The sequence below is a fragment of the Mytilus edulis genome, chromosome 7 (genome assembly GCF_963676685.1).
Source record: "Mytilus edulis chromosome 7, xbMytEdul2.2, whole genome shotgun sequence".
Classification (NCBI taxonomy): Eukaryota; Metazoa; Mollusca; class Bivalvia; order Mytilida; family Mytilidae; genus Mytilus; species Mytilus edulis.
This window is the reverse complement of record NC_092350.1, coordinates 40,369,346-40,389,301: the sequence shown is the minus strand read 5'-3', so window position 1 is coordinate 40,389,301 and position 19,956 is coordinate 40,369,346. Positions and strand designations below refer to the sequence as shown.

Sequence of the window (19,956 nt, the reverse complement as noted above, 5' to 3'; positions counted from 1 at the left end):
TACTATTTCCCATTGAGACACATAAACACACATGTCTGGGTATGATAATGCCTTAAAAATCCATTCACACTTTCAGTTTTATTTTTCTATTAATTTTTTCCTTATTGAAAGGGAGATAACTCAAGTTTTGTTGCATTAATTTGTCTTTTGTGAATATTCTGATAATTTAATACGAAGAGCACTAAATTGCTCCGGTTTGATTTTGATCCCAATTTTTTTGCAAATTCTTGTTCATAGGGTAGTGCTGTCAAAATCCAAAGCTATAACCCATAGAAAAACAAGATTCTTAAAGAATATAAAGCTCAGTGGCGGATCCAGGGGGAGGGTTCCGGGGGTTGGAACCCCCCTTTTTTTTGGACAATCATTGCATTTGAATGGGGACATATAGTTGGAACCCCCCCCCCCCTTTTGTCCTGAGTTGGGACCCCCCCCCCCCCTTTTGTCCTGAGTTGGGAACCCCCCCCTTTTTAAAATGGCTGGATCCGCCCTTGAAGCTAAGAATGAACTTATCATAACAATTGTTTTTTTTTTTATCATATAGTAATTTCTGTATTGCATATTTGCTGTAATGCTAACAAAGTTTACAGCTTGACTTACAATGTAGTATCCCATTGGTTTAGGTACGAAAATATTAAGGGTTTTAGAACTATCGAGAAACATATAACCTGATTCATCGTAAAAGTATTTATAAATAATTTTTATGACTCAATTACACCAATGTTCTGAACTTACGACTGTGAATCGACATAGATTGCTTTTAACAATAAATTTTATTGGAATAAACTCACAAAATCCATGTGAATTGTGTTCTTTTTAAATTTTACCATAAATTTTGAGTGTTTCATTCATCTCAATAATATATTGTCCCTCTGGTTTGTCTAGTTTAAAGTGACCACAATGGATACAAATGTCTCACCCTTTAGTAGAAAATTAGACAGCAATTTGTTTAGTTGTTTTGTTTTTACATGTATGAAATAAATGTAAAATCTAATAGCATGAAATATGTATATATCAGTTCAAAGACTCCTTTACTTTTCATGTAAAAAAAAAGGTAATCTTCCCTAAAAGAAAAATAAAGGTTACCTTAATTCATCATTTTTCCCAAGTGATGACAACAACAGCTAAATACCAAATGATACATTTCAAAACATTATGTAACTTACAATTAAATCTTGTTTTATCTAATGCCAAGAAAAAAACCTCTCTAAAGACAAATGTTAATCATACAATAAACAAAAAATACTATACATAACTTCCGCTGAGATGAGTAGTGCATCAAATATGTCGGAATGTAAATTTTACCGGCCGGCATCTTAAAATCACACCGGCATCTTAAAATCACACGATCAGAGAGTGTTAACTATTTTTTATTCCAATCAGTAGAAAGTTATTAAACAATTTCATAAATCATTTTACTTAAATTTTAATAGTTCTAATAACTATCCCACTTACCTGCAAGACAGGATTGACTATATATCCTAAACTTTTTTTACAAAAATTTCAAGAGGAGAAACGTTGACCTTCAAAGAGAGGCTACAGTCTGTTCCAGATGTGTAAATGCACTCCACACTAGTGATAGAGAAAAGATTGTATTTAATGCTTTACTGTTTGATTAACCAATAGATTCCATATGTGGGGGTCACCATGGGGTACAATTTATGGCATTTTAAACATGAATGATGATTTTATGTGAATTTTGCTGAATTGTAAGCTAATGAAGATAATCAAATAAATCTTTTTATATTTTAAAAATTAAAATCTTTTTAGTTTTCCAAAAAATCATGAATTGATAAAATAACAAATGAAATGATTAATTTCTTGTTTACTTTTGAATTTTATGTGATTCTGACCCCTTTACATGAGACCCCTTCTTGATAATGAAACTGGATATAGTCTAAGAGATCCTTATCTTGTAGTAATATTATGTAAACTCCCCCTCAATGTCCATAATTGGATCCAAATCAAAAACCTATCAGTAAAAAATACTTATTCCTGTATATCAATATTACATAAAACCTATCTAGTTAAAATCATTATGTTCTTCTTAAGGGCCATTAAATAAATGTAAAGTTTTATATATAATAGAAATTATGGGAAAATAGATAATAAATATCTTTAATGTTTAAAATAAATAATGTGTAATGGTTATAAATAAAACTTTTAATTCTTAGAACAAATATTCAAGATTTATTGTGATTTTCAAAGTCATTGTACAAATCTGTGCTATAATTAAACGTAATACATCTTCAGAACTTTTCAAATGTTCTAGCTTTATAAGTTTAGTCTGGTAGTTTAAATCAAATCCTGCATATTCAAAATTGTCATTAAACTCCCTTTTAGGCTTTGCCAGTATTTGAAAGACTTGGACTCCTTTTTTAGATGTACTTATTGGAACGTTTTTTTCCTTTCACAATAATATTTCGCCAAATTGTTTGAATTAACATCTTCAAACTTAAATCAACTGGTAATTATTCTAGTCCATTCTTAGTGAAGGGTTATTAGTATGATCAAACCAAGTAAAGGGCATGGCGAAGTAAAGATATATTCTTATCATCTGATTCAAGTGAAAGACAAAAACTTTCAAATATTTTAAAGCTCAAAAATATATATGGTAATGTTTGGCAGGTTACTGTACTATTGTCATTTACTCAACTTTTATATAGGAAAAATTGGTAGAAATAAGGAAAATTTAGAAGAAAATTGATTGGTTTTCACAAGGTACATTAATTAGATGTATATTAATTTAAGCTACAGCCCTTAATATGCACAAACCAGAAAAAGAAAAAAAATAACTGAAAAGGCTTGTAATGCACCAATACCAACAAAAGTGTAAAGATCTTAGTAGTTTGAATCAAGCATACTTATAGTGATTGTGTGACATGCAAACAAGTTCCTTCATCTAAAGGTTTAAGTCCCATAACATGATAAAATTGAAATGTGTTCAAATTCCAAGGATATCTAGCAATTATGTAAAGTTTTAGTAAAATCAACCCAAGCATACTCAAGTTATTGTACAACATGTGAACAATTTACTGAAATATAACCATTTTTAAAAGTCCTCTAACTCTGAAATGACAAACCAGAAGATTTTAAAAATTTAACAAGAGCTTCCTTTTTCAATCCCCATACTAGTGAAGAAATAGCCTTAAATCTAATGGTTAAGGTCCTCTTACAATGGATGACACAACCAGGGAGCTCTCAAAACTTTGACATTTCCAAAGGCATCTATACAAAATGTTTTTCATGATTTCAAAACGCCTACAACATATTAGTCACACAAAAAGAGCAACTGAAATTGGTTTCATAAAATAAATTAAGACCATTAAAGCTGTCAAAACCTTTTTGTAAGTATGTATTAGAAGAAAAACAAAATTGGGGTCCTCATATACAGCCTCTATTCCTGGGATATTACTCTGATAATACTGCATATCAACATATTTTTCTTATTTGCAGCAGAATTAAAAATTATCTTCAGACACAGAATTTAAGACAGACAAACGGCTCACAATTCGGTCAAACAACATAATCCAGAACAAAATAATGCAGCCCCCAAACATTTTGCTTCAAATTTCTTCATCTTCATCATTAATTAGGGATGACAAAGTCAAATTAAGATTACATAACTTTTAAACTAAAGTCTAACATAATATCGTAAAAAGTGTTTTAAGATATCAAAAAACTTTTACTTCAGAATTAATCGGCAGATAAATTTGCAGCCTAATGAATTATTTACAGGTGCTGGATAATTAACTCATTTATTCAATATCTTTCTAGTTGAATGCAACAATATTTGATGTTTCCATCATAAAACTCATTAAATATAGTCTAAGTTTTATAAAATTTCTGTTGCATATCTGGTACATAAAACTTTAATCCCTGAAAAGCATTAAAAAATAAAAACAACACTTCATAAATTATATGAAATCAATTTAGCGCTTTTCTGGAATTACCTTCATCAGGAACGCGCAGAGCAGAATATTTAAAAGCAAAGGGTATATCAGAACAGAAACAATACAACAAAAAATGACTTAGTCATCGAACAACTAAATGCCTTACATGTAATATTTTGATTGATGTTTCATCGGGATGGTTACATACTGCACAAAAAAGCTTGTATCATGCATTCACACATTTAAGCTCTTGGGTGACAGGTTTTGTCTGGTCTTAGCATGATACTATATTTCACTTGAATTGTACTACAAGACATACTAATTTTTCTTGCTTAATGTCCAGTGGCAAATATATATCATACATATCGAGAGGAAAACTTTAAAAATCAACAACCAATTGAAGTGGTTTGTCACTTGTATAAAACAAAAAATAAATTATATACAAAATCAACAAAGAATTTTACCCAAAAATATCACTTAGCCATTTGAAAAGTCTCAGGATGGGCTTACAAATCCATCCATCTCAAATCTAACAATATAACCCAATTCTTAGATCAATTCTTAAATACCAGCCTTCTTTTCACAAAAAAGTCTAAAGACAAAGTTTACCTTTAAGTCCTGAACAGCTCATATAAAAAAGAAGATGTGGTATGAGACAATTCTCCACAAGAGACCAAATGACACAGAAAGTAACCATAATAGATCACTTCAACAATGAGCAAAGCCCATATACTTGTGATAAATTTGAGAGGATTTTTTTTGTGAAATGCAGGCCAGAAGGTAAAGATGTGACACACATTGATACAAGATATAATAGCTTCAAATAAATTGAAAACCTCAACAAAAAACATAATATATTATTACAAGCATCTGTTTTGCCTAGATAACATTGATGCAAGGTTTCTGAGGAAATACAGATTAGAGGTACTATGCACAAACAGACAGATGTTTTGATAATTGAACTTTTATCATGCATTCTATAAACCTTAGTCCCCTTACCTCAATTAGCTATAAATTATATGTAACAAATAACTAATTGGTAAAATCAAAGTTTTTGCAATTCTGTTAAATCAGGTGCCATAAAAGACAAACCGGTTTTGTCAACCATTGTAATTAAGTTACCACAAGTATGCATATGCCAGTCATATATTTTAAATATCTTACATAAATTTCTGCAGTGTTTGAAAACTGATATACTGATAGTATCTACATTACTTGAAAATGAAACCAACCATAAATGGTCCTGGTTCACTAACCCATTCATTTAAATTTCTATTGTCACCATAAACTATTAAAAGCTTATCCTTATTTTCTATCACATTAGATATATACTGTGAATCCATTATGTCTTATATCTTACTACTTTTCTTACATGTTTAGAGATCGTCTATAAAATACAATAACAGTACGAATAACCTTTTTGAAAAACGATACAAATTTTTAACTAAGATATGAACTTCTGTTATCCAATACTGAGAAAAATCTACCATTAAATTCAATGAAGATTGAAATACAGAGCACCAGGGATTTGTGGCATAGCAAATTATGCACCTGTCAAATGACTACATAACTACAAAATCAAATATCCAGGAAAATACAATTTTTTTCCTCAATGAACAAAACACTCCAAACATTTCAATTTTGAGTCTGACTGTGGCAACTCTTTAAACATTTCCCCAACAATTTGTGTCTGAAAGTGGTAGCTCTTTAAACATAACACTATCAGTTTTGTCTGATGGTGGCAAACTCTTCAAACAAACTAACATTAATTTGTGTCTGACAGTGGCAACATTATCAATTTTTGTCAGAAGATGCCAACTCTTTAAACATGCCAACATCAATAGTGTCTGAAGGTCAGGCAAATCTTCAAACATGCTACCAAGTATTTGAGTCTGACAGTTGCAACTCATCAAACACAATACTGTTTTTCCTTCAATGATCAAATAAGTCTTGTGTGAGTATTAAGTAGTGGTAGGTTGCTATCTCATTGCAATATTTACCTAAATTAAATATTTGTTTTTTTCAATGCAACTAGCCAACATTCTGAATAAAATGAGATCTAAATAAAACCAAAACACAGCTAAAACAACATGAGTAAACAATGCCATAGACATATTCTAATATCTGCCATTTCACATCAGCACAATACTGTTTATGTTAAATACCATTCCAAGCAAAATTTCAAAAGGTCATTGTATCCATAAATAGCGAACAATAACTACATTGTAATGTTATTTCAGGAGACTTTTTAAACTGAAAAAGATCTGTAAATAACTTGTTACTCTTGAGTAGGACTCTTTTTGGCACTTCATGAACTAGAGAAGCTACTAAAATGAAGATGAACTGCAGATAAAGAAACAATTGACAAACAATATTATTCTTGATGGAGTTATGTCTGTATGATATATGACAATTATCACCTATAAACCTTCCATAATACCTGAAGATGTCAATGACATTGTAAAATAGATGAAAACCAGTAATAATGGCTATAGTTTCTACTATTTTGATCCTGAAATTTCTTGTTATGTATTAGGATTTAGAGAGACACTAGAGTACTAGTACCTGTTCCTTTAAAAAAAAAAATACAAAACACAAACTTTCTCATTAAATATCAAATCAAAATATAATTTATATTCATTCATTTGTATGAAAACATGTGCGACTTTTGCTTCTTCCACCAAAATATAAAATATACACCGTATTAAAAATGGATTTTCAGCAAAGACAAAACTTTCTACTTAAGAAATAGAAAAAGAACCAAAACCTTTTATTATAGAATACTTTATGAGTCAAACTCTACATACATCATTTGTAGGAAACATCCGTTAATTAGCCTTCAGGGTGTTCCTGGTGAACACCTGTAACATCAAAGACATTTTTACCTGTCAAAGGTAAACAATTATAGATGTTTTATCATCTAAACTTCAAGGTTAGCAATACTGTGGAGTATTACAAACACCAAAAACTGACATTTATGTAGATTTCAAATTACAAAAAAAGTGGAGGTTAAAGACCTTAATTTTCTTATATATATTATTGAAATGTTGAAATGTAGGTCACAGATACCCATTTTCTATCCAAGCTTTCTCATGTTCCTTAAAAAAGATTTCATATCATATTCTATACTAAAAAGGGTCAAATTCCTAAAAGAAACACCTTCTTAAAAAACCTAAATAGTGACCTATGAACCATGAAAATGAGGTCAGAGTCAGATGAATCATGCCAGCCAGACATTTACAGCTTACCATCCTTCCATACAACAAATATAGATGATCTATTATTTATAGTTAAAGAAAAACAGACACATAAACTTATAATAATTGTAACAAAAAATTTTATGACTGCATGGACTGATGGCTAATTAGTCAAGACCAATGACCGCCTGATTTTCAGAAATTCATCCAATCCACCTTTCAGAATTATAGCATGAATGAAGTATGACGGCCTTAAAACGACAACAATCCCAGGACATCAACACAGCAATGTACTATTATAAAAGCCTTTAATTATACTATTTTACACAATATCATGTATATGATCTGAAAATAATGTGGTTATTTCCAAAAACTTGTGACAGAATCTTCCCAACATCTGATTATAGTTAACACAGAATGCAGTCGAATATGCCATGTACTTGATGCTTCTCCTTAGAATGTTATATAATTATTATTCTTAGATAACTACTACGCTATAGACATATCTTTTGTACCAGAGATGATTTTTGTCACGTTTCATGATTATGTAAGGGAGATAACTTAATATTTTCTGAGTAGTATCTGTCATGTCTGTAGGCATTTGGTACTTATGACAATCACTAGTTAGAGTTTATTACATTCTGTGTAGACCCTAATTTTTACATGTATTTCTGTTTTATACTGTGTTAATAGCATTCACTATAAAAAGGCTTTTTAGGTTTGCATAAAGAGACTGAAGTTGTTTATAAACTATTTCCCATTTATAACTCAAGTTAAGAATAAGAAATAAATTTGAAAATTACAACCACTTTTTAAAACTAGCCTTTGATACAAACAAGAGTGCACACACTGAAATGTCTCGCCTTCTTTGCTAATCATTGATATTATGTTGATAGTCCTGAGTATAAAGCTTGATTACAACTGTCACATAAACTTACAATAACCAAGATAGCTAAACAAAGACCAATAAACCATGAAAATGAGGTCAAGGTCATATGAACCATGCCAGGCAGACATGTTCAGCTAACACAGCTTCCATACAACAAATATAGTTGACCTATTACCTATAGTTAAGAAAAATAGACCAAAACACAAAAACTTAACACTGTGCAATGAACCGTGCAATTGAGGTCATGGTCAAATAAAACCTGCGGGACTGACATATAGATCATAATATATTTCCATACACCAAATATAGTTGACCTTTGGCATATAATATTAGATAAAAAGACCAAAACTTAAAAACTTAACTTTGACCACTGAACCATGAAAATGAGGTCAAGGTCAGATGGCATCTGCCCGCTAGACACGTACACCTTACAACCATTCCATACAACAAATATAGCAGACCTATTGCATAAAGTATGAGAAAAACAGACCAAAACACAAAAACTTAACTATAACCACTGAACCATGAAAATGAGGTCAAGGTCAGATGACACCTGCCAGTTGGACATGTACAACTCCCAGTCCTTCCATACACCAAATATACTAGCCCTATTACTATTTGTATCTGAGATATGGACTTGACCACCAAAACTAAACCTTGTTCACTGATCCATGAAATGAGGTCGAGGTCAAGTGAAAACTGTCTGACGGGCATGAAGACCTTGCAAGGTACACACATACCAAATATAGTTATCCTATTACTTATAATAAGAGAGAATTCAACATTACAAAAATTTTGAACTTTTTTTTCAAGTGGTCACTGAACCATGAAAATGAGGTCAAGGACATAGGACATGTGACTGACGGAAACTTCGTAACATGAGGCATCTATATACAAAGTATGAAGCATCCAGGTCTTTCACCTTCTAAAATATAAAGCTTTTAAGAAGTTAGCTAACGCCGCCGCCGCCGGATCACTATCCCTGTCGAGCTTTCTGCAACAAAAGTTGCAGGCTCGACAAAAATAAGATGAAGAATGATTGCCATGAGACAAACGTCCATCAAAAACCAAAAGGTACAGAAGAGCAACTATATTTTTTTAACTCCATGGAAGAAAATACCAGAACTGTTTATTATTTTTACCCACTGTCAATTTTGCATTTTCTGTTATAGATTTTTGTATATAATCAGTCAAAAAACTGTAAAATATGCAAAAAAAATATGTTACAACTTAACAAGGGCAATAATTCAAAAACAAATTGTCCCATTTTCTGAGATTTCCATAGGAAGAATACTTTCAGCTGTTGATAATTTATATCCTTTTAGAGATATTAGTTAAAAAATGCATTTTTCTCCTATGTTCTATTTTTAGCAACAACAGCAAAAGACACATGTTTGATGATGGATCAAATCCTAAGAACTTTGATCTAAGTTTTAAACTAGACTCCCTAAATAACATTCCCTTGATAGGTAAATTTTGTGAATATTTGACCCATTAATTGTTTCATAGGAGAGGATTTTAGAAACAATTTTGACCAAGGATAGATGGATGGACAATGGAAAAGTATGCCAAGTGATGGCAAAATCTCAACCACCTTTAATTTCATATATTTTTACTTAAATATACAGATTAAGTACATGAACATACCTCCTTAAGATGCACAAGCTAACCACTCCCTTCAAATTGTGTTGCCCTTGTTCTCAGGTGTCTGTAATTATAAAAAATGTCATAAAAAATTACACATTTCAACAAAAATGAGGTTGAGATTCAACACAATCAGACAGAAGTGTAATGTTATATAATTTTGGAATAAAACAACATCAACTTACAAAATTGAAGTAAAAGATTCTGTTAAATATGATAGTTTCTATAAAACTACTGTATAATTACCTCATAAAAGCCTGAATGTGGAGGTGTTAATATTACATACTAATTATTTGTTATCACAGTTCATCAAAAATACTAATGAACTCAGACATACAGATGAAATTCAGGATTTCTCACATATTTGTACTGATAGTACTTATAATGGCCTGGATTTGGTCCAGATTTTAAAAAGTCTACAAAAAATAATTATAGAGATTTATTAAATATATGTTTTATCTACATGCCAGTTTTCTTACTGCATTCTTTGATGATCTATTTAACATATTACAGAGAATTATTTCAAATATAAATACTATAAGTCTTTCCTAGGTTTTGCTCATGGATTTTGAAATCGTTTTTATACTTTGATTGAGCATACTTCAAGAGTAATGCATTATTTATAAAGTTCAATTATGACTTTTTTGAGGCAATCACTTCAAAATATTCTACTAATATTTTTTTCAAAATTATTTATAAGTAGATCTTGTCTTGCTGTTTATTTAATAGATTTTAAGATAATACAGGCAAAGGCACTAAAAATTTGAAAATTCTTCATTTTTTACAAGAGCAATAACTCCAATGAAGAATCACCTAAAGATTTTGGCACCAGATCTTGTTTGGCTGATCATTTTGACTTTTTAGAGTTTCATTTTATCTGTTTTAGTTAAATGTAAAATAAAAGATAATATTGAAAAAACATGAGAAAAATGTTAATAAAGGGCAATAACTCCTATAACAAGATGTTGGACAGTTTGAAATAAAAGGACAGTATCTAGATCTCAACGCTCTGAACATTATTGCCCCGTATAAACAACAGACAGAAGATGGTCGAGGAGGGGAAATGATCATTTAGGCCAGATGAACTAAAAGGGCATGCATAGCAGAAATATATCTACTTTAACCTGATATTCTGTGTTTATGTGTTGATGTGGTTCATACATGTTGCTCGTTTCTTGGGTTTTTTTTTATATACTAGATGAGACTGTTGGCTTTCCTGTTTGAATTGTTTTACACTAGTCATTTTTGGAGTCCTTTATAGCTTGATGTTCTGTGTGAGCAAAGGTTCCATGTTGAAGACCTTACTTTGACCTTTAATAGTTTACTTTTACAAATTGTGACTCAGATGGAGAGTTGTCTCATTGGCACTCGTACCACATCTTCTTATATCTATATTTTGGTTGGTTGGGTTGAAGGCTTTGCATTCATACATGTAAATCAAGGATGTGATAAGTCCAGTAAGTTTTCAAACAAGCAAAAATACAAGTCATCTACTTGAAGTGTTTCAAAAAGAAATCACCAATTTATAAATGGCTACTTTTAACTTGAGAACCATGTTCAGTCAAAAACAGTACCCCTACTTTTTGACATTTTGATTGGACTGTCACCTCCCATAGATTACTCTGGCAAGGAAATATGTTCCAACGATATTACTTTGTAGATAAAGTTGCAGTACTAGTACAAGGACCATTCTCTGGGCAGGACACAAAAAACAACCCCTTCAAGCGACTTTTTGGGCTGAGGGTCAAATAAGAGGTTTAAAATTGGCAAAAAACAGCATTTTTCTAAGGGGTGTTCACCCTTTTTGGATGTGAGTTGTTTGAATTTTTTCTTTAAAAATTTATAATTTTTATGATACATAGCAGTATATAGATGAAAAATATATCATTGACAATGTATTTTTTTTTTATTATTCTGATAGCAATTAATTCCCCGTGAATTGGATGGAACACTCTTTTCAGGTATCTCTTTATCTTTCCAAATTGGTGCAAAATCCTACATGATGATTTAAAGAAAGGATCACAATCAACCCCTGAAACCTAAAGAAAGCATGAATAAGAAAATTAATCACTCATTAACCGGTCTTTCAATCAAGGTCTGCGACTAAGTCAACAGTGGCGATATCATCACAACTATTGTTTGTTATAATGATTAAATGCTATATTTAAAATGAGTGTAATTCTCTATCCTCCCCTGAAGCATCAGTAAAACATGACAGTAAAATATCAGATAATAGGTTATCACTGTGTTACATCACTACAAAAGGTTGTAAACAATCATAGAACATATTAGTATCATTAAATCTACTGTATTAATGAATTATTCATCAATGTTAAATACAAATACAAGATTTGGTTCTTAAATATTTGTCTCATCATCTTGTAGCTAAGTTTTTATACCAAACAGGCCATATTTTTGAGATACTTAACCGGTAATTATGGAAAACTTGACCATTACTGATCAGACAACAAGTCACTTAGGGTGCATTTTGGATATTTCCATCATGACTTAAGAAGTTTGACGGGATAATCTGTAATGACCAGTAATAGTAGACATGTTTATGTAAAGATTTTTTTTATTTTTTTAAATTCTATTTTAATGCAGGCATAACCCAGTGTGGTTTATTGTTGGTTTTTAAAGCTACCTTCAGCTTTTAGTTGCTGCTGGTTAATTCAGTATCAAGGCCATGACATTTTGAGATTTTTGGCCTTCAACCATATAAATATTAAATACCAATCCATTTTTTGGGAAAGTGGGGGAAGCTAAAGCCCCAATGACCTAATGTCAAATCACCTTCATACAATGCAACTCAAGTTTTAGGTACAAAATTATGACAATTTATTACAAACACATTTCAGACAAGATTTTCAGACAGTATTTTACTATCTTATGGGTAAAAGGTCAAAGTCAAGGTCAGCTAGAGTGATCTGACTTAGGTAGATGACACACCCCACAAAATTCATGGATTGTGAGAAACATAAGAAGGTCATAAAGTATCAAGTTGAGAGTAAGAAATGATATAGGTTGCTGTCTCATTGGTCCACACATATCAAAAATAAGAGATGTGTTGAAATTTAATTTATTAATTCAAAAGACAAAATAGCATTTTAAAATATATGTGAATTTTATGCAAAAAGTTACTGTGTACTTTGTGTACTTATTCATCCAATTACACAAAAGGGCATGTTAAAATATGTGAATTATATGCAAAAAGTTGCTGTGTACTTTGTGTACTTATTCATCCAATTACACAAAAGGGCATGTTAAAAAATGTGAATTATATGCAAAAAGTTGCTGTGTACTTTGTGTACTTATTCATCCAATTACACAAAAGGGCATGTTAAAATATGTGAATTATATGCAAAAAGTTACTGTGTACTTTGTGTACTTATTCATCCAATTACACAAAAGGGCATGTTAAAATATGTGAATTATATGCAAAAAGTTGCTGTGTACTTTGTGTACTTATTCATCCAATTACACAAAAGGGCATGTTAAAATATGTGAATTATATGCAAAAAGTTACTGTGTACTTTGTGTACTTATTCATCCAATTACACAAAAGGGCATGTTAAAATATGTGAATTATATGCAAAAGGTTACTGTGCACTTTGTGTACTTATTCATCCAATTACACAAAAGGGCATGTTAAAATATGTGAATTATATGCAAAAGGTTACTGTGCACTTTGTGTACTTATTCATCCAATTACACAAAAGGGCATGTTAAAATATGTGAATTATATGCAAAAGGTTACTGTGCACTTTGTGTACTTGTTACCTATTGAAACATTGACAGAATATTACAACTGTTTAATGGGAATATAGTATGCAAATTAATTAGTTATTATAGACCAACCAATCAAAACATGACAATTACTAGTCTTTTATAACACCTAATTGTCAATTCTGTCTGACTTGTCAATACTTTTAAGAATGATCGATACAAAAAGTGTGCTACATTAGGCCACAAAAACATTAAAAGCAATAATACCACATCTCCTTATTTTTATATTGAGCCAACCCCTCCTGCTTTAAATAATTTACTGTATGGTGAGCTGCAGTTGTAAATTTCTGTGTCTTTTTTTTTTTTTTTTGGGGGGGGGGGGGGGCAACTATATTTTTCCATTCAAATGTCTTGATTGTTAAAATAGAAGGGGGTTCCAAAACCCCCTCCCCCTCTGGATCCACCAATGATATGAGAATATAATATAGCCAACTTTTAAAGTTTTTTTTGGAATCAACTACCTTATTAAACACTTTTTTTTTAGGTGAATCTTTTTTTGTATAAGACTATATCAGCCAAGTAGAGTTATTTAAGTGTTTACGGTCTTTTTTTTTTTATGGAATTGGGCGTTTCTGATACAATCCTGAAGTTTTAAAAGAGTTTTTTTTAGTGAAAATATAAAATTGCAATATCTTATGATCATTTCAGTCCATTGTCAATGTTCTGAAAGTCCCTGTAAAATTGAAATAGCATTCTAACCTATAAATTCTGCTGGTTATGTCTCCAGCTCCGAGTGGACTGTAAGTAGTTGCTGTGACTTGAATTTAGTGTTTGGCTAAGAGCCCAAGGTTTCAGGAGTCTAAAGGACCATTAACATATATCTGGAATACAAAGAGAATTTTTAGAATTATCACAAGAGTATGTACAAGTTGAAGTTAAAGTCAAGGGTCAAATTCATTCAATAGATATAAGAAGATGTGGTATGATTTTAAACATAAAAGTTCGATTGTACACATTTTTTTTCAATTGAAGCATAATTGTTATTCTCATTTTTTCAATCACAATGTTAAAACACAGATTTATAAAAATACATAACAAAACATATTGAAAACTAAATTACTTCACAATGCTTTACTGTATCTTTTTTATTACTTTTCCGACTACAAAATTCCACTAAATACCAGAGATTTTTGGTAAAGTTATTTTGGTAGACAGAAGTAAATTATAGAAACATATAACTATAACTGATGAATAATTCAGATTAACACACTGACAATGATTGTAACTACATTCTTACCAAACTGCCAGGTTACATCAATAATTGGTTTTCAATCAAGTCTAGAGCAATCTAAAATCTCAGTTCAATGAACAGAAGCAACTGACGTTAAACTAGTGCAAAAAAGTTCCATCATCAACTTTATTGTAGAAATTAGGGAAATGATATGTGGGATCTATGTACTGGGGATTTATCATTATTCCTTGGGAACTATAAAATTACATGGATTTTGAAAAAAAAACTTGTCAAAACCAGAAAATATATAGTATCGAACAAAATGCATTTTTGTCTAAATAAACAAATTCTGGAAACCACAAAACACAATAAAGACAGCATTCCTTATATAATAAGAAATATAAATAGTACACCACAAAACATGTACTTGTGGTTTTCTGTCATACATGAGCATTTCATATCAAACAGGACTTTCAAATTGTCTTCAAGGTTTTTTTTCAAAAATAGAATAAATAACTATTGAGGCCTTCTATAACATACTGTCATAAATAATTTTTCCAATATGTATTTATTGTTTCAATAAGCTAACATGTTATTCCTTAGAATACTTCATAACTTACCAACAAGTATGATACCAACAAAGTCAGCGTGTTGACTTATATTGTAAAGGATTCACTCTGACATCAATTGCTTACCCTCTAAAACAAGTATATTGAAAAGAGTCTATGAATGTTAAATAATTAATAGGGCCAGATGATTGATAGAATGATTGATTGATGTTTAATGCCACATCCAGAACTATTGTGATTTTTTTGGTAGCAATCAGTTTTTATTGGAGAAAGAACTTAGAAGCAGGAAGTTAATGTGAAAACCACAGACCTTTTGTAAGAAAACTATTAATCCTAGTAGTCAATTTAGATCGGAATCAAGCACACCTGCCATTCGCTGGATTGGAACTCCTAACCTCAGTGTTGACATTGGCTTATGATACAGTACGTTCAACTGCTTCGATCACTTGGCCAGAAAGGCCTCTAGGGCGTGATGACTTACCTTTATTGAGTGAAAGTACATTAATATAAAATAGTAAAATGGTTATTTGATTTTTGTTTGGTATCAATGTCTGAATTCTTAGTCATTTCTTTTGAAGGATTTAACATTTTATACTGAGGGCCTGTATTAAGCTTGGTTAAGTTGATGGTTGTTTATTCAATGCTGTGTAGTAGAACTACAAATTCTTATTGTTTTATATCTGATAGTTGTCTCATTTGAAAACATATCACATCCAATTCAGAGTAAGTATCATTTATCCCTTTATACCAGTGTGTTGAAAGTGGCACTTACCACCAATAATAAATCAATTAATCTCAACTTATTTAAAAAAAGTCTGAAAGCCTTTAGGATGAAACAAATAAATGTCTAACAGCCTTAGACAGGAGTAGAACATTTTCATACTCTCATTCATCTTATATAAAAACAATTATATATGATATCATTTTTCGTCTAAGCTTCACGGAGACTGAACAGTTTCCAAATAAAAATCAACCTGAACCCTCAGCGGCGGATCCAGCCATTTTAAAAGACGGGTTCCAACCACATGTCCCCATTCAAATGCATTGATCATCCAAAAAAAAGGGGGTTCCCACTCTTGACCCCCCCCCCCCCTTTTGGATCTGCCACTGACCCTATACAAGGCACTGAACACAGAAGTACCTCTTCTGGGACGTAAGAATTGTGTCTTTACTTTTACGGGAATTGAATTGATAATTTTTTTCTAGATCTGTTAAAGAATGTTTTATTTTGGGAATTCAGGATTCAGCACTTATTTATCCGGGAATTTAAAATGACACTCTCTCCTACCCCTTCCTTTACAATTGATTTGTCTTCATGGTTAACCAATCTAATACATTTGTAACTACTTACAAATTTAAAGCATCAAACTTAGGACTATATGTGTCTCAAGAAATGTGTCTTTCAATGAAATGAAATAAATAACAATGAATATATAAACATATTAAAATAAGATGTGATTTGATTACCAATGAGATCTCTATCCACTAGAAACCAAAATGACGTGGATGTAAGCAATTATACAACATATGCATGTACAGGGTTAAGATGCACTAAATTTTCCCCATGTTGTTGTAGATAGTGCCATTACACAGTGGTGTAAACATTTGAAAAGGTTTAATGCAAAAATAAGTTTCAATAAACAAAAAATATATTAGTGAAAATATTAAAATTTATGCATATGGTACAAAAAATATAATCTTTTGTGATTTTTGAAAATCTTAAGCAAAAAATTTGTACATACCTTTGAAATATTACACAATATAAAGTTCCCGAAGGTGTGTGTGAATGACAGGCACTACAATAAGGTTAAAAAGTGATTTTTACTAAAAAGACAATTACACCTGTAACACTCCAGTGTACAGGTATTTAACATTAGGCCAAGGTAAAGGTAAAATATGTTATGTAATTGGTACATGTACTTGTTTAACATAACTGTAAAGTTTGGTAACAAACTTATGTAAATAAATATAAAAGGTTATGTCATTAATACATTAAGAATGTAAGAAACAGTATACATCCTGTATTTTTTCTATATGCTTTAAATTAAAAGACAAGGGCTTCCTGTCGGGTAGTGACTTTCTTTTAGATGAAAGGTTAAAAGTATCTAAATGATTCATAAAGTAAAAAGTAAAAAGTAAAAAGAGAAAAGAGTCAAACTAGAGGTTATTTGTGCTTGAAGCTCTCCATCGATCTAGAAAGCCCCTTCATAATTAAAATTTAACATTATCAATTGTTTAAATCTCCAATTTAAAATTTAAAACGTAAAATTAAATCTTGAAAACATTATACCTAAATAAAAGCTGGGACTAATACATCAATCTTTTAGTCTCAGATTAGATTATTTTTGCAGTAAATCTTTCCTAAAATCAGACCCATCATCATGTAATGACACTAACCCCAACAACATGGGTATTTATAATAGATCTTGACCTTTTTATCCACATACTGAGACCTAATAATCATCAAAATTATTTATCTGCTGTCAAGCAACTGTTTTAAATGCTTGTTGACTCAATCTCTTTGAAAGGTCATTACTGTCAATTTCAAAAATATATATTGATGTTGTTATTAATACAAAACTTGAGATGTTGCTATACACTCCACAAATGTAACCTAACATTAAGGTTTGTGATTTCAGGTCACATAGGTTAAGAGTTTTGACCTCAGACAAAAACTTACCGGGTAATACTAATCATAGAAATGAAAAATGTACCGGGTATGTCAAAAGTTTTTGTTGTTGAATGCTACTACATTGTACAACCCTTTATAAATCCTTCCAATATGTGATTGTAGCAAGTTACTTTAATATTATCTAAAATCAGAACATGACACAAAGGACCTTCACCTTATAGCATATGGTCAGTCTCTAGAAGAACCAGCTACACCGAAATAAATGGTTATAGGTCAACCAGCTGGCTGTAGATGCATACACTATTCATGATCAGCAAATCGACTCTCTATGAATGGGGGGACCAGGGGCAGATCAAAGTCTTTAGGTAAGGGGGTGCAAACTTAAATTTTCGCCAAGCAGAGTGAGGCAAAATTATCAAAATATTTTTTAATAAGCTGGGGACAACCCATGCTTTGCAAATTTTAGGAGGCGCACGCCTGCCATGCCCCCACCTGAATCTGCCCCTGGGGACAATTATCCTACAATTTTGCATTGATGATATAGATAGTTACAAATCTTAATTTTATTGCAAGCTAATATCTCCTAGCTATACTGATCGGCAAATTTTTTGTCATGTTATCATGTTTTAACTGAAATTTACAAAAAAAAGAAATCAGTTTTATATGTTAAACCAGGCACAGCAGCTGGTTATGTTTACAAACTGATAACAGCAGCAGCAACAGATCTGTAGATACAACTTTTTCAAATTTACTACAGAATATTATGATCATAACTCAGATCGCTTTTTAAAATACAATAAATTTTGACAATGCCTGAATAATTCTATTTTGTCAAGTGACACTGAACAAATTGTAATGAATATATTTCACCCTTAAAATATGACACCTTACATCTATGATCCTAATCCAAAATTTTAAACAAAATTCTGAAATTCCTTTCAAATTTTTCTGTCATTTTTTTAATAAATGACCTGAAAGCCCAAAGAATGTAAAAGACTTTTATGTATTCTTTAGAAAAGATTTTTGAGCTTCAACATTCCACCAAATCTGCAAACATCAGTTCAACAATTTCAAAAACTACATGTACTTGGCAGATTTGCAAAAATGTGCTGAAATTCCTATTTTTAATACCTCAGGTGTATTTAGGAAAATTTGTAGTACATACTTCTTTGTATATTTTCCAGAATATACATGAAATATTTGCCACTAGTTGTTTAGTAAAACAACAATCAGTCATGTACATAATGACCATACACCACCAGTCTATAGTAAAAATTGTAGAACAAATACCTCTTATAACTTTAGACAATATAAACTTACAAAAATGACATAAGTATTTCCCCTACCTCTAGCAATACATACACGAAAGCACAACTGACATACCTACCATTATACAGGTATCATCCTCAACATCATATATCGTTTAATTCATTCAATTACCAAACAAGTGGTAAATTGCTATTTTCTTGCCTCAATTCACCTCTTTAAACTGGAAAATTGTAAATTATATCAAAACTGTAATTTGCACAACCTACCTTTTTTGTCCTAATTGGTTTACAGGTGAAATTCGTTGAGGCGAAGAGCCGTAAAATCTGTGATGTATCTAGATAATCTGATGATTACAAGTATCTGTACATTTCATCGGGTCAATCAAGGTCAAGTCTTCCTGTCAAAATCAAAAGTAGTTTATACTCAACAAAAGATTACTTTGTAAAATGAACTTCCAAATCTCTGACAGTTTATGTAAAGTAAATTATAAAATAAACTTAGTTTTAGCAAGAATTCATCAGCCTGCATTCATTCAGTTATTTATGTCTCCTTGTCAAGATGCATAAGCATTTCAACAATTTAATAACTTTTCCTTGATCTGAAATCATATCAGGCATTCAGGGGCATTGCATCCTCATAAACTTACACAATGTAAGTTTAAAATAAAGTTTATCAAAGAAAGAAAAAAACATAATAGACAACATTTGTTCAAAACTATAAACTGAGTAGGAGCTCCTAGCAAAGGTTACGGACAGTAACACTACAATACATGACCCTTAGATAATAAAGTGTCTGAGTGTTTTTCGTTTTACACAAGCAAGTTCAACTTTGATGGCTTTTATAAGGTACTAGCTGCTTTTGAAACGATAAGTTCCATACTCAAAAATAGACCATTGGTATCATAGCTGT

General features: G+C 31.1%; 1 protein-coding gene across 21 annotated transcripts in view; it reads right to left on the bottom strand.

The window, feature by feature from the left end:
• Positions 1 to 17,021, bottom strand: part of LOC139481446 (trichohyalin-like) — a 53,311-nt gene extending 36,290 nt beyond the window's left edge. For 10 of the 21 annotated variants that reach the window (XM_071264778.1, XM_071264782.1, XM_071264783.1 and 7 more), the window contains exons 1-4: positions 16,889 to 17,021; positions 14,106 to 14,227; positions 9,624 to 9,684; positions 1,453 to 1,569 (exon numbers count right to left, since the gene is read on the bottom strand). The gene's annotated coding sequence lies outside the window, so the exon portion shown is untranslated. Of the gene's footprint in view, positions 1 to 1,083; positions 1,242 to 1,452; positions 1,570 to 9,623; positions 9,685 to 14,105; positions 14,228 to 16,888 lie in introns of those variants that run through there. The other 11 variants (XM_071264779.1, XM_071264786.1, XM_071264792.1 and 8 more) reach the window with 5 other exon arrangements.
• Between the last annotated feature and the right edge of the window lie 2,935 nt (positions 17,022 to 19,956).